This window comes from Ptychodera flava, assembly GCF_041260155.1.
Source record: "Ptychodera flava strain L36383 chromosome 23 unlocalized genomic scaffold, AS_Pfla_20210202 Scaffold_23__1_contigs__length_28996876_pilon, whole genome shotgun sequence".
NCBI classification, from domain to species: domain Eukaryota; kingdom Metazoa; phylum Hemichordata; class Enteropneusta; family Ptychoderidae; genus Ptychodera; species Ptychodera flava.
In genome coordinates, this window is record NW_027248277.1 from 14,084,335 (window position 1) to 14,092,135 (window position 7,801).

The 7,801-nt window shown below is 36.5% G+C and overlaps 1 long non-coding RNA gene across 1 annotated transcript in view; it reads right to left on the reverse strand.

The window, feature by feature from the left end:
• The window catches only part of LOC139123965 (uncharacterized), a 30,950-nt gene extending 29,457 nt beyond the window's left edge, over window positions 1-1,493 (reverse strand). Inside the window, exon 1 of the long non-coding RNA XR_011549806.1 lies at window positions 1,259-1,493. This is a non-coding gene — a long non-coding RNA (uncharacterized lncRNA). The remainder of the gene's footprint in view (window positions 1-1,258) is intronic.
• Window positions 1,494-7,801: the final 6,308 nt, after the last annotated feature.

Here is a 7,801-nt window from a genome sequence, read left to right on the forward strand (position 1 = left end):
AATTTTATTTTACATTGGTTACAACCAACAACTATGCTTTCAAAAAAATGCCGAGTCCTATTGTATCGACTCACGAGGAAACTAGCAAGTCTGGAGAACTCTCGGCCAACATAAATCATTGTACATGGAATCTATAGAGGTAGAAACAAAGAATCTGAGACCGACTCGGAACATTATATATTAAGATAGATTCAGTGGTGTACGTACGCGGCGTTGAAGTCAAGGGCGCCAGAGCTCCCGCTCACTTCTGTCTAGTCTGACACTAAAGAGCTAGTACTGCGAATCTTTGACCGACTATAAATGTTTATATATATATATATATATATATATATATATATATATATATATATATATATATATATATATATATATATATATATATATATAATATATATATTATATATATATATATATATATATATATATATATATAAGTATAAAATCATTGTGCATGTCGTGGGAAATTACAGTGATCGATGCTAAGCAGAGTGTTATAAATAAATAAACAGATTACTTCAAGTACAAAGTAATGAAATCTATTACTTAATTTTCATGCATCCTGCAATCCTCAGATAGAAGTGAAAGGATTACTAGCTTGTCACTCTTACATATGTGATTGGGACAAATCATTCTATTTGTAAGTGGTGGTAAAAGTCGATAAATAATATTTGTTTTGGTGGCGACATTTTGAAACCAACTCAGAGCGTTTGTTTAACAGTGTGGATTTGTCAGCATTGATAATGTGCAGCTTTTCTGATATACAAAGATCACATCGCTTGCTTATGTTAGAGTAGCTGGATGCCTTATCAATTCCATACAAATTTTGACAACTCGGTCTCGTTTTGGTATCTCTCGTTACGGAACGATTTCATGTGGTTAGTGTACCATGTCTTATCACTGATAACAGTGATAACAGTGCTTGGACATATGTGGTGGTGTTGTTTTGACGACGTCTGACTGTCTGCTAGACAATGTTTCAACTTTTGCAGAGTTGATTTTTTAAATCATCTGCTCATGTTACCACTTAGCTGTTAGTTGCACCCGACAGTGTTGGCAACAGCTCGATTTAGACGATATGTCTAGTTCGTCTAATGCTAATGCTTCAACGCAAACTGCTTTATGTATCCAAATATCCGTTAGTGTAAGGGCAGGTTTTGCAAGACAAGTGTCGATCTTCTAAGGAAAAAAGAAACAACTTGAGGGATCACTACCTTCAGATTAGATGAAAGTGGTGTATCAAAAGGCGATCGGTACTCACCCGTATTCGTAGGCTTGTATTTTGACGTGGGCTACAGTTGACAGTTTGTCTCACCAACGCACATTGCAAAGATGCTGAGCCTTCCAGCCAACCTTTGTATATCCATTCTACGCTACTGGACAATGATACGGTTCGTTCACTAGTTACCTTGAAGTTCATATCAAGAATGGTAATTGACAATTAGCATGCATTTGAATTTGGAAACTGGCGCCAAAGCGGTTGCATGCGATTATCTGAGCTTATGACCGGATGTTTGTGAATGAGATACCACATGAAGTTGTTTTATTTTCTCATAATAGGTCAAAAGTTCACTTTGTTGTGTTCACTGCATATGGGTGTTAGAGGGCGGGTTTTGCATTCATGATCGAACATTGCTGATGAGTTGAGCTCGGCTACTGTCTCTGATAGCAGGGGCAATGAAAGATTTATCAAGGAGTTGAATAAGAGGAGCAGTTTTTCATATTTTCAATATATACACTGACCGAGAGTATATGTAAGAGACAGAAATGCAATGTGTGTCTATAATGTTAGTGACTCAGCTTCCGATGTTCAAATATTGCAATATTCTTTGTGTGTTTTCAGTCAAAAACAGCAATGTCTGTAGTGCTTTAATATGAATTCACAGGTGTATTTGACAAACGTGCGATCAAAAAAAATGTGATTTGAAATTTCTAATGCTTTTAATTTGACTTGGTTTGAGCAAAGATCTTAATTATTGAAAACTTTCCTTCATCTTCCCCATTTTCTTTCTTGCTTCTTGAAAGTTAGTTTCATCTCTGAGCTCCAGTGGACATTAGTACACCACTAGTGCTGGGATCTTGCGAAGGTCTAATTTGACCGATTGAAATACATAAACTCCAGTCAGGCACCGCCTTTTTGTGTGTAAAAAACGCTTTGTTAAGCATATCAACTTACCTCATTCAGCGCCTGCCTCTGGCGCCAGCTGTTTCGTAGCGAAATTAAAATACCTGTAGTTTCTTTTAATAATATACGATATGTGAAAGGCCGCCCTGCTTATCTAGATGTCCAAATGTTGACTTTACCAAAGGTAACAATATTATTAATTTGACAGATGACGATTTCACGACAATCACTCAGTTACTGCCCATTTGCCTTGACCTGACTCCTAGCTTTTAGGAAAGCTTCGGTTTTTCAATCATGAAGGGCACATAGTGGAGTAAAATTTTACTGCTTCATTACACACTCAAGGTTGTAACTGATTACAATTTTACTGCTTCATTACACACTCTAGCCGTATTTTCTACCCTGGGTTGGTAACACTGCTGGTGGACAGTATTGTCCCCGAGGTTATCGTTCGCACAGTTAAAGCGACGAAATTCGTTTCTTCGCTTCGATAAAGTGTGTATGTGCGATGTGTGATAGTGAGCATGCGTGCGTGAGTGCTTCACGAACTCTACAACGTGTTGAGTGGTCTCAGTCAGAGAAATGTAACAACTTAACCGGCTATAGAACCACTCTTTTTTTGGGAGTGGAGATTAAGCCGAGCGGTTCTCTCTGTGGCCTCTCCGCTAGGCGACTGATGCCGTTCGTTGTGGGTTCGAATCCGATTGAAAACTAGCCGTATATTGTAACTGATCACAATTTTACTGCTTCATTACACACTCAAAGTTGTAACTGATTACGATATTTGCGCGACTTTGTCACATATTTGAAGCTTGTATTAATGCGAGTATGTACGATTTTGAGTTTTTCAGACATTTTGTTCAATCAAATTAATTGTGTTATAGAAAGTTCACTTCCTCTAATAAACTCTACATTGTATGTTACGACCAACAACATTTACTATGAAGCTAAGTTTTAGAGCTTAATGTGATTGGTTGCTGCAATGCCTTCAAAAACCTTTGCGACGTCTTATTGTATCGGATCACGAGAAATCTGGCGAGACTGAAGAACTCTGGGCCCATAAAACCCATGTTCTGGCCATCATCAAGTCATGGTGTACAATTATTTGATAACTATTGAGCACCTCTAGGTAAAACCCATTGTCCTAGAAGACGTCGGGATGATCGATCTTCTGAAGTTCGCCAGGAAAGTGAAACCGGACAATCAATGCAGTTTAAGATTCACCGCTGTACGTGAGGGCGTCTAGGCGGTCGCGGAGCGCAAGAGCGCCCACACAAGTCTGTCCTGTCTAAAATCTGGAGGACTCGCCCTGTCGAATTTTACCAACTGAAAATAATTTTTTAAATCTGGAATTAACGAAACCATGATGGCTCAACATACAAGTCTAACAAATAGAAAAGATCATCATTTTTAGATGAAATATCACTGATATATATATATATATATATATATATATATATATATATATATATATATATATATATATATATATATAAACGGCCTCTTCTGCTTCATATCTGGACATTTTACTTGAATTTGACTCCAATGGTCACCTTTCTACTAGGCTATATGACAAGAGAGATGATTTCAACTTTAGTATAATTAATTTTCCACACCTCATCAGTAATATTCCACTCTCACCTGCTTATGGGGTATACATTTCCCAGCTTATACGATATGCAAGAGCATGCAGTTCATATGGTGATTTTGTAGAGAGACATGGCCATCTCTCTTTCAAACTGTTAAATCAAGGTTACACCAGAGCAAGACTTGTCTCTACATTCAAACGCTTTTTTGGCAGGTATCGCAAGCTGGTAGATAAATACAATATCTCTCTTCGACAAATGATCACTGATGGCATCGGTGACATTGGGCCTTAGTTAGTGACCACTACCTATCTGACTTACAGATTGATATATGGCGGGTGCCACATGTGGGGCAGGATGCGCTTACTATTTTCGAAACACCTGACATCACTTCTTGGTCTTTTGGCCAGAGGTCCATATATCTTTCTTTCATGAATTTGACTTTGTTTGTACCGTCTATTTACTGTCTGTTCTGTGCTGTTTTGTGTCTATGTTTACAACTATTGTCTTACAAATTTTGACCTAGTGTTATTGGATTATGGATTGGTATGATTGCGATTATATATATATATATGTATATATATATATATATATATATATATATATATATATATATATATATATATATATATATATATATATATATATATATATATATATATATATATATATATATATAGTCCTATTCAGCCGGATTTATGTGGGCCTTGGAAAGAAAACCAAGTTTGAATTTAACTTGATTAAATTTTAATTTCACGCTCTATTATTTAATAATTACGTAATCGGTTCACTTCTCGATGTTACATCGACCTAAAATCATTCAGTCTCTCTCTCTCTCTCTCTCTCTCTCTCTCTCTCTCTCTCTCTCCTCTCTCTCTCTCTCTCTCTCTCTCTCTCTCTCTCTCTTCCCCCGACATCAAGTAATACCGTGGATATTACAAGAACGTGAGGGCGCAGTCGAGCTTGAGGACATGAAAACATGTGTTGAATTTACCGTGATAATTTGAAGAAATTTATTGATCGCCTGATTATTTATGACACCAAATTAGTTGGTTTTTTTTTGGTTTTTTTTGCGGATTGTTGTTCTTAGTGGTCCTTAGTGGAAGTTAATTATACTCATTGTAGAAACACATAAAGGTAGACTCATGCATCACTGAGTACGACACGTGACTTACGACAACCAATATTATTATAATCAAACGAATATTCTTCTAAAATTACTTTGAGGACGTATAAAATTGAGAAAAAAATGAAAGCTGTTTGTAATCTTTCTTACCAGTAGACTAGTGCGAGTACTGCAACAAATTGGTTTACACATTTTTAGCAGAAGTTGTCTATTTTAATGTCAGTAAAATTATACAGTTAGAAGTGTAAATGTTCAGAGTAATTTTGCTTTGCTTCGAAGCGAATATATATGAAGTCTCTAATTTTGAAGGTGTATAGTCACTTGTAATCTGAATATGCCCATATATGGTCAAAGGGGCGTTCCTTGGTATTCAAAATTGTAATGTGAGGCGCTGTTTTTAAAAAGTGGCAACCCGCTTAAATCTGTGATTTGTTAGATTTTCTCTTTCCATGGTAACTTTGGTAAAATTTGAACAGATGACAGTATACCTTTAACATGGTACTCTAAAACGTGAATGAGAGACGTACGCAATAAGAGTCAAGTCGACTGTATTGTATTCCCGACGGATTGCGAATAAACTGCCTGTATTCACTGAAGTAGAATTTCGCAAATTATCATCACAATCAATAATTCATTTCACTCAAGGAAAATAGCCGCACAAACAGATCGAACTTTATAAAAGCAATTTATGACATCTAGGGACTTTAATTGGGATACACAACAATAGCACTCGTCCATGATTGTGAAAACGAAGCAGGCGATGTGTCGAAATTAATTGTGTATAATTTGTTTTATAGCGACACGATCGCTATATCAGAATGATTCAAATAAGACAAGTTTATTGCAACATCACTATACTAGATCGAAGGTATTCACAAAACAATTTGAACAGTTAGTGCCAAAGACAAATATCTACAACGCAAATCTACCGCAAGTAATAAAAAATACTGTCTCAATTCAGCTAGACAAAGCTGAATTATTATTATTAAAAAGGGAAGGTGTTTGGTTTGAATACGACTCCGACTCACATCCAAGATACATTACATTCTATTCAGGAAACTAAAATTATGGATCTCACGAGGTAGGATCTCACGAAGTAGGCTCCACGAATCATTGATATTATGATACCCTTTGCCCCAATATTGACGAATAGTCAATAATAATAATAGTAATTTTCATTGTTTCTGTCTCTGATTATCAATCTATCAGCAGCTAGAGTACTGTGGCAACAATTGTTTGTCTTATACATGTCTTACACATGTATGAGATGGTTGAGTGTAAAGACATTTCCTGTCACAACCGTCCTGTGAATGTTACAGTGATTGCTTCATGAACCAGAAGTTCTGCTTTCTCTATCACCAGGAAAAGATTAAAACAGAAATTGAAAGTCATAAGAAAGAAAATAAAGTGCTGGGGACGGTGCCTTGTACGAGGATACACCGCATGAGCACAGGTTCATATTATTCAAAGTGTAGCAGACGACATTCGCCGCGGCAAAGTTCATGCCAAAGGCTTCAAGGGATAGTTCGAAAAGCATGAGATATTTCAAATATCTAATACTCCTGATGTTTTCATGGCCGCTTGATTTTACTGTAAGTCGTATTTTCTCTGTTGATTTGGTGCCGTTCACGCGGACATTTATTTTTTCTAACTTTTTAATTGTTTCGTTTTATCAAAACTATTGTGTATTACATATGAGGACATATTTCACTTCTCGTGTAGTTTTCATAAAGACTGTAAACATAAGAGGAACGACTCTCGTGCATAATTGATCACTTAATCAACAAATTCTGACAAGATAGTTATTTGGCTTCGCAAGGAATACAAACAAATACAGTCCTACTATCTACAACAATATATCCACAACAGTGTGTTTTTGTTAACTTTAATTGAATGGATTGCTAAGTAAACATATTTCTATCGACGAAAGCGAATGCAGAGCTGTCCATCGCTACACAGAAGAGGGTTCATCGACTTATGGCCTATACAATGCAATATACTAAACCTTTTCACGAACTCTGTGATCTAACTTCATTAAATCAAGTTTGATGTTGAGTGTAATGAATTCAACGGCGTATTTCCGCTATCTTGCCTTAGGCGTATTCTATTCAATTGTGAGGTATGTGTTGCAGAGCAATGGTGGCGATAAACACTGTCGAGTTTCATTCATTCGTTTACAACGTGAGGATGGGCATATGTACAGACCAACAAAGATGTTCAACACTGGTTGTGGTTCCACCGTATTTTTTCAACTGAAATGAAGGAAGTGCTCACCACTTTGCTTAAGTTTACTGCAATCATTTTCAACTGTGAGAATTAATCTAATTTGCAGGCAATAAAGGTGTCACCACAAATTCGAGGAATGTACTCATTAACCTTCATGGTCAGGCATGGGACCTTTGCGTAGGGGAATGATAGTATTCAAGATTGAGTTGTATATCTATGAGTGGTTCCTTGAGATGCCTAATCCTCCTGATGGTTATAACTTACAATATTTACTGGAAAGTAACGTTATTTAGATGTCCTGAACGTGGCCAATTTATATATGTACACATTACGGGTATTTAAAACAATAATAAAGGAATGGAATGATGAGCTTGAAGAATTTAGGTCAAACATGCGCCTCAATCTTAGGCTGGGTCTCCTTTAGTCTCAAGACATAGCTGAAATACAGTATTAATCTCAAAACAAAAGCGAAGAGCATCATTTAAATCATATTTTGCCAACAGGCAGTATCTTGCCAGATCAGGACACATCTAATTCTTGATTATATAAAAAGGATGGTTAACAACGCAATGACGACTGGTGATGAGACGTTTTTAAAGCTTTGCTAAAACAGAATTGATCAAATCGTTACTGGCAAGATAAGACGGCTTTTTTTCAAAGGCCCCGCGTACATGTACAAATGAGCATGCGTCTGATCATGATGCATTTTACTAGCATACAGAGCTATGCATATTTCTGCCG